This window comes from Camelina sativa, chromosome 7, assembly GCF_000633955.1.
Source record: "Camelina sativa cultivar DH55 chromosome 7, Cs, whole genome shotgun sequence".
NCBI classification, from domain to species: domain Eukaryota; kingdom Viridiplantae; phylum Streptophyta; class Magnoliopsida; order Brassicales; family Brassicaceae; genus Camelina; species Camelina sativa.
In genome coordinates, this window is record NC_025691.1 from 3,755,692 (window position 1) to 3,763,336 (window position 7,645).

Sequence of the window (7,645 nt, forward strand, 5' to 3'; positions counted from 1 at the left end):
AAGCTTGTGGAGCTTGTTCTTGAAGACTACAGATTGGACGCGTTTAGCCATGAGCTAAAGCTGAGCTACATGTTCTCGAACAAGGCACTGAAACTAATGGCGCATGATACTCCACCAGTTTTTGTCTCCAATGATCGATAGTTGCAATATTTTTTGGGGCTACAGAAAACCGATCAGCTACGTCTCTGTGTGGAGTTTTCGGCTAAAGAGTCTACAGAATCTAGTGGAGCTAGAGGAAGTATGATGCGGCCAAGCAGTGACTCGAAAGTAGAATGTACATACGAAGTGGACGGTGGGGGATTTGAAGGCACTTGTTATGATTATAGTGATGACGAAGAAAACGAAGAAGAAGAAGAAGCTGTCGAATAAGCAGCTGACGAAGAAGAAGACGATGAATTTTCAACCCGATTTGATGTTTTCGACGACTCCGATGGTGCGTCATCTGATGATGATAACTTTTCTGTCTTGGGCGAGCCTCTGAATAAAGACGAAGATGCACCAACTCTGGCTCCTAATAAATACAAAGATTCACCGACTTTGCCTCCTAAGAAGAGAGCTCATAACAACGATAATGCCAGATCGACTATGAACCCAGAGGCTTTTAGGTTGGAGTTGTCAACGCTAAAAATTGCTGTAGGACAATGATACTGGAGCAAAGCCGAGTTCAGGAATCGCGTGAAACTTATTTCGGTTAGGGATGGATTTGATTTTAATTTACCAGTATCAAATCCAAGAATGGTGGTTGCGCGGTGTTGGGTTGAAGGATGTCTTTGGAGAGTTCGTGCATCTAGACAAGGGGATGAGCCAGATTTTCATGTTCGTTTATACGATTCAGAACACTCATGCATGTTATGTGACGGAACATTCTAATCGATCCCGTCAAGCAACAGCTATTGTATTGGCAGGTCTTTACAGGGACTATCTTAGTGATCTTGGTCCGGAATTTAAACCTAAAAGTGTCGGAGTCATTTTCAACAAGCAATTTAGTATGAAGGTAATTACTCTGTCCCGGCTGACTTATTGACATAATGGCGGACATATCATTACTTTATGGCTGGATTATTAATGAATACCGGCTGACTTAATGATTTTATAAGGCTGATTGATATCAATGTCTTGACTGAGCTATTTACGTATTATGGCTGTTTTTTTGATTTTCTACGGCTGACTTATATTTTATGGCTGATTTATTAATTTGTTGGTGTCAAAAAATGGGTTATTGGAAGGCGTATCGGTTGCTGCAGTTTGCAAGGGAGATCGATCAGGGAAATCCTGAGGATAGTTTTAGTGAATTGCCTTCTTACCTATACATGGTAAGAAGGGAAAACCCAGGTACAATCACGCGTCTCCAAATAGATGATGAAGATTGTTTCAAATATGTTTTTATTGCTTTTGGTGCGAGTGTTGCTGGGTTTGCTTTCATGCGCAAAGTTATTGTTGTCGATGGTACGTTTCTCCATGGTAGTTACAAATGGACGCTTCTAACAGCCCTAGCTCAGGATGGTAACTTTCAAATTTTCCCAATAGCTTTCGCCATTGTTGACAATGAAAATGATGAGTCTTGGCGTTGGTTTTTTACTGATCACAGGTCAATTTAAAACCCAAGGTGCACTCAACCACGATCTAGTGGTGTCGTCGTAGCACTTCAGGGTCGAATCCACAGAGACCAAGCGATGCACTGTGAAATTATATAGACCGAGTATAACTAAAGCAAGAGAAGTTTGTGTTGCAAGTAACCAAATTAAAACAGAAAATAAATAGGGTTTATAAAAACCAAGAGAAGGTATTGGGCGTAGGGAATCAGTTGGAAGTTATGATCACTAAATTTAGGTGTCGGATTGGGAAAGCATTAGATACCGATCTTGAACTCAAATCTCGAATGTAAAACTAACCTACTGTCGTAGCATTAGTTATCTATGCAAGGTATTGATGAAACTCTAAACCGTCATTTGAATCTAAACAATCCTATCAAGCAATAAGTTCAAGTTTGATTTTGTTCACAAGGTGCCTTAACTTCAACCTTCGTTGGCTAAGGATCAGCTTGCTCACCTATGTTCTTTCAAGCAATTCAACAACACTTTTGATGCCTAGATGAATTAAACCTATGATCATAAACTAGGTAGCTAATCTAGTTTAAGCTATAAGAACAACAATAGATGAAGAACACAATAGATCAATCCCCAAATCTAACAACCTAAATTTAGAAAATCATGAAACCCCTTTAGAAACCTGAAACCCAACAGTTAGACTACTCAAACATGACAATCAAAGAACAGCAAAGCAAAGATGAAGATATCATAATCGAATTGCAAAAAGAAATAAAAGGGTTCAGAATTCTTCTCCAAGAGATACAAAGGATTAGAGATCTTCTCCTAATCTTACAAGTACTCAAAAACTGCGTAGAATAATGTTCTTTTTTTTAGAGGCCGAGCCTCATGGTTAAATAATAAATTAAAACCCTAAAAGTCGGTTTAAAGCATAAAAGGAAAAGTTGCGTCGGGGATGGGATTAGTCGATCTCGAGCGAGGATCAGTCGATCCGGAACGTTTTTCAGCTCTCACTCCATCTGCTACTAGCTCGATCAGTCTTCAACCAATTTAGCTCCAGATGCATATCTTCACCCCCAAAACGCTCAGATTCCTTCCAAAGTCACCTAGAACCTGTAAAGACTCACAAAAGACTAAAAAGACTCTAAAAGCACACTAGGACCTAACAAAAGACTCAAACCAAGTGTGAAAACCATGGTTAAAATCCTATAAAATACAGACACATCAATTCCCCCGGACTTGAATCTTTGCTTGTCCTCAAGCAAGAAGAGACAACAACTCAAGAACAAGGAAAAGGTTTGAAAGTGGAAACTCACTTATTTTTGGGAATCTCTTCTTTGCACTCTTCATCATATCAAATCGAGAACTACTTTCTTTACTCTGCCCATGATTAGGATCAACACTCCCTACTCTGACCTCCACAGCCTTAAAGAACCTTCGGTCTCCCCATCGTTGTCTCTCTATATCAGATTAGTAAAAGGGTGCGGTCTTACCATGGGAGTATCGATCATTGAACTTTTAGACTCCTTCAACCTCTTAATGCCCAAGACCTCCTCATATTCTTCCTTTCCTCTCTCTTTTCTCACTTCCAAAGGATTGATTTCTCTGTAATTTTCTAGGGTATCATTTTTTTTTTATCAATCCTTTGCTCTTTTCATGCGGACAGGTTTCCATGAGTTCCGAAGGATGCACGGGTTTACGCACAACCCTCGGCTCACTTCTTTATTACCTATATCCTCTTCATCTTTGTTCTCTCTTCTTCCTTTTTTTTTTCTTTTTACTTTTTTTTTACTGAGTATCGAAGGGAAGAGAGAGGGAAATCATACTTTGTGAGGAGTTGCATGTCTCGTGAGGCTTGAGGGAGGAGTCTTGTCCGATGTATACCAAGCCCCAAGGTAAGAAATTAAATCCGGTTAAGTCTTGTCAAAGTTAGAGACAACTTCTGGTTCAACTTAGTATTCTTCTTGGCGAGTGTCTTTTGGGGCATGTTGAGACTGCTCATGTTCATTCCAAGCTTCATTCCAAATCAGAGGTACAAAAGTAATCATAAGAGTGTTAGTTCAAAGCAGAAATTCCTAAAATTGATCATAGTTTCCCATTTATTTTTTTAGTACTCGATAAAATGACTCAAAACCAAAAGAAAAACCAAAAGAGAACAACCAAAGAAGACAACATTAGTAACATGGAGACATCCCTCCCCCGGACTTACTTCAAACCGTCCCGGTGTGAAAGCAAGACTAAGGAAAAGAAACCCCCGACAGTAAAAAGGAAAATATAAAAAAATCCTAGAAAATAAAAGAATAAACCGTAGAGAGACAGCAACTGGTTAGAACTGTTGAGAAGGCGAGGATGTAGCGGAGTGGCCAGAACCGAGAGGCTCAGTAGCTGTGTCCTCGTCGTCACTGGTAGCGGTGTGAGCTGCTGGTGGTGGTGCAAAACAGGATGATGCAAGACTCTGAAGCCAAGTAGCCAGTCGAGTGAGCAACAAGTTGTTCTTCCGCTGAGTGTCGTAGACCCATCTCTCAAACTCAGAGTGAGGCGGATCCTGAGGTGTGGTAGCAGCAAACTGGTTCACATCGAAAAGAGGAAAAGGTGGAAGGGAGTGAGACGGATGCGACGATGTAGATGTACCCGCAGGTTGTGTACTGCTACGGGATCTGATGGCTGCAGGTTCACGTTGTTCTCCTAAAAGAACATCGTCAATATCGCAAAGGGCATCAGCAGGAGGGTCAAAGTCGATGTTCTGTGTCTTGGGAAGTGATGTGCAGAATGGTCTAGGGATCAACATATATCGAAGGTGACCAGTCTTGTCCTGAAAGCGGTAGCAGAAGTTGTTACGCACCAAAATCACTGGTAAACATATACTTGAGGTCTAGCAACTTCCTCTTTGAAGCCATAGTATGTGGTGGCAAAACTATGCCACAATACTCGATGATAGGAGTCACCAAACTGCCGATGAGAACTCTCTTGTTTTTAGCATGAGCCATGTTCCTCCGCACCTGCTCAAACTCCTTAGAAAGCAGGAATCCGAAGTTAACATCATGAGTTAGCTGGTAGATAGGCGAATCCGGAGGGTAGAGGAACCTGCGAAGACCATGGAAAAACATCCACAACTCAGGAAGCTGCAATGTGCTAGTCTCAGCCCTAGCATAGATAGTGTTACTCAGGAACTTTGCAGTGACACGATAGGCAGGATTGCGGATGCGAGATTGTCTTGCTCCATGAGAGACATATTGCCCAGCTCCAATCAGTTTCCAAATTTCCGTCCTGCTGTCGAGCTTCTCCATCTTGCATAGTTTGTTTCTTGGAAAACCAAAGATGTCGCAGAGATCGAACACGGAGATGACATAGTGCTCTTTGAGCAGGAAGAAACTGATCGAACAATGCTCAACCACCGTGTCATCTCCTTCTGGCAAATCCACTTGTACAGTGGCGAGGAATTCTCGTGCGAGTCGCTCATGCAAGTCCCATTCCTTCTCAGCAAAAGTACCAAACCCCATGTTCTTGACCAACTCATCAAAGTCTGCTAATACACCCATCCGCTTAAAAAGATTTCGACCAACAAAACAAGGTTGCTCCAGCTTGCATTGAATGAGTAACTTCAACCATTTAGTATCCTCATCACTCCAAACCCTTGTTTGTGGTTCCTCGGAAGGAGTGGCAGTCTCCTTACCACTTCGGCGTCGTTTAGGCATCTTCTGCAAAAGAGTAAGTAACCAATATGTGAGAAAAAGGAAGGTAATCGAAAATTTCCTATGCTAATCAACCCATGTTACAAGCCTATGCTAAATTCAAGCTACAACAGCCTAAATCTAGTTCCAAGAGTCATGTAGGACAGTTAATCTCACTAATTCGCTCATCAATTGGGAAGACTTGGAGAGAATAGCATAAATCTAAAAAAAAATCGAGAAGTTTAAACCTTGGAACCGCCGAAAACTGAACATAAATTGGGCGAGGAAGGACTTACCTTGTTCGAATGATTGAGACAATAATTGGCTTGAACAAAGGATGAAAAATCAAGTGGTAGAAACCCAAAATTGAATCAATGCAAAGGAGAATTTGAGAGGAGAAGAATATCGAAGTTGGGGACGACGAGGAAGAAAGGAGGAAGAGATAAAGAAATTAGGTTTTATGATTAGGAATTTGAACACGAAACCGGACTTAACCCGGTTCGATTTAAGTTCAAAAACCCGGAATACCGATTCCCTTCCTTCCTCTCTCCTTACCTCTCTTTTTCTTTACTACTACTTCCCTCGATTTTTACTTACCTGGAACGGGGATCAGTCAATCCAAAATTGGACTGGCTGATCCTAACGACTACGGAACAGTCCTTGAAAAGGGATTCGCATCTTCTGCATTTCGAACCTGTTCCTGAAAAATAAGCTCACTACCAAACGTGATTCTCGAGTGTCTCTATAAAGGATACAAAAGAACAAATTTCCTAAGTAAAGAAAACAAAACCAAAAAGAGAAGGGTGAGCAAATGCAAACCCTGTGGGTTGCCTCCCATTAGCGCTTGTTTAGAGTCTCGAGCCTGACTGTTCTTGCTGCCTAAGCAGTGTGGGGTTCCTCCAAAGGGAGGGAGGTCTCAATTGGATCATAATCCGCTAGGTACGGCTTAAGACGTTGACCGTTGACAGTGAATTTTTTTCCCTCTTAGTCCCAAAGCACAACAGCACCATAAGGCATGACTTCCTTGATTCGAAAAGGTCCCGACCAACGAGAACGCAACTTCCCAGGAAAATCTTCAGCCTTGAGTTGAAGAGAAGAACCAAATCATTTCCCGCAAAGTCCCTGGGGATAATCTTCTTGTCGTGTAAGGCCTTGGTCCTCTCCTTGTATATCGTGGAGTTCTCATAAGCATCCATGCGAATTTCATCAAGCTCATTCAGCTGAATAAGGCGTCTCTCTGCTGCAGTTTTGACGTTGAAGTTCATCTGCTTAGTCACCCATAAGGAATGATACTCAAACTCGACGAGTAAGTGGCATGACTTCCCATAAACAAGCCGGAAAGGGGTAGTGCCGATGGGTGTTTTATAAGCAGTCCGATACGCCCATAATGCTTCATCGAGTTTCAAGGACCAATCCTTTCTGGTTGAGTTGACCGTCTTCTCTAGGATGCTTTTTATTTCCCGATTTGAAATCTCGACTTGCCCACTGGTCTGCAGATGGTAAGGGGTAGCAACCTTGTGTGTCACGCCATGTTTTCTCAAAAGGTTTGCAAAGAGCTTGTTGATAAAGTGAGTTCCCCCGTCGCTTATGACCACCCTAGGAACACCAAACCGTGGAAAAATGATGTGCTTGAACATCTTGAGGACCACCTTCGAGTCATTAGTAGGACTTTCTACAGCCTAAACCCATTTGGAAACGTAATCCACTGCCACAAGTATGTAGAGATTCCCATAAGAAGGTGGGAAAGGCCCCATGAAGTCGATTCCCCAACAGTCGAACACCTCGATCTCCAAAATAAGGTCTTGTGGCATCTCGTTCCGCTTGCTTATGTTCCCACGTCACTGGCAAGAGTCGCATCGGGAGACAAAGTCGTGTGCATCTCGGAATAAGGTGGGCCACCAGAGGCCTGCATGGAGCACTTTTGTCGCGGTTTTGAAGGTAGCGAAATGTCCCGCGTAGTTAGAACCATGGCAATGAAAAAGTATGCCTTGCACTTCTGATTCTGGAACACATCTCCTGTAGATACCATCAGCACAATGCTTGTAAAGAAAATGTTCATCCCAGAAGTAGCGTCGCACATCTCGTAGGAACTTCTTCTTAGCATATCCAGTGAAATTCGGAGGCTCTTCTGCAGCACACAAGTAGTTTGCGATATCGGCATACCATGGTGAATCGTTACTTATCTGTTGAAGGACCTTGACATCGGCCTTCTCTTTATAGCAATCCATGAAAGCTGCAACCACATATACATTCTCCTCAGGTAGTCTGTCATCTATGGGGATCTCTTCATCGATTTTCAGCCTGGAAAGGTGGTCTGCGACGCCATTCTCCACCCCTTTCTTGTCTCGTATCTCAAGATCGAACTCTTGCAAAAGCAGAATCCACCGCAGCAACCTCGGTTAAGCATCTTTTTTGGTTAACAAGTAA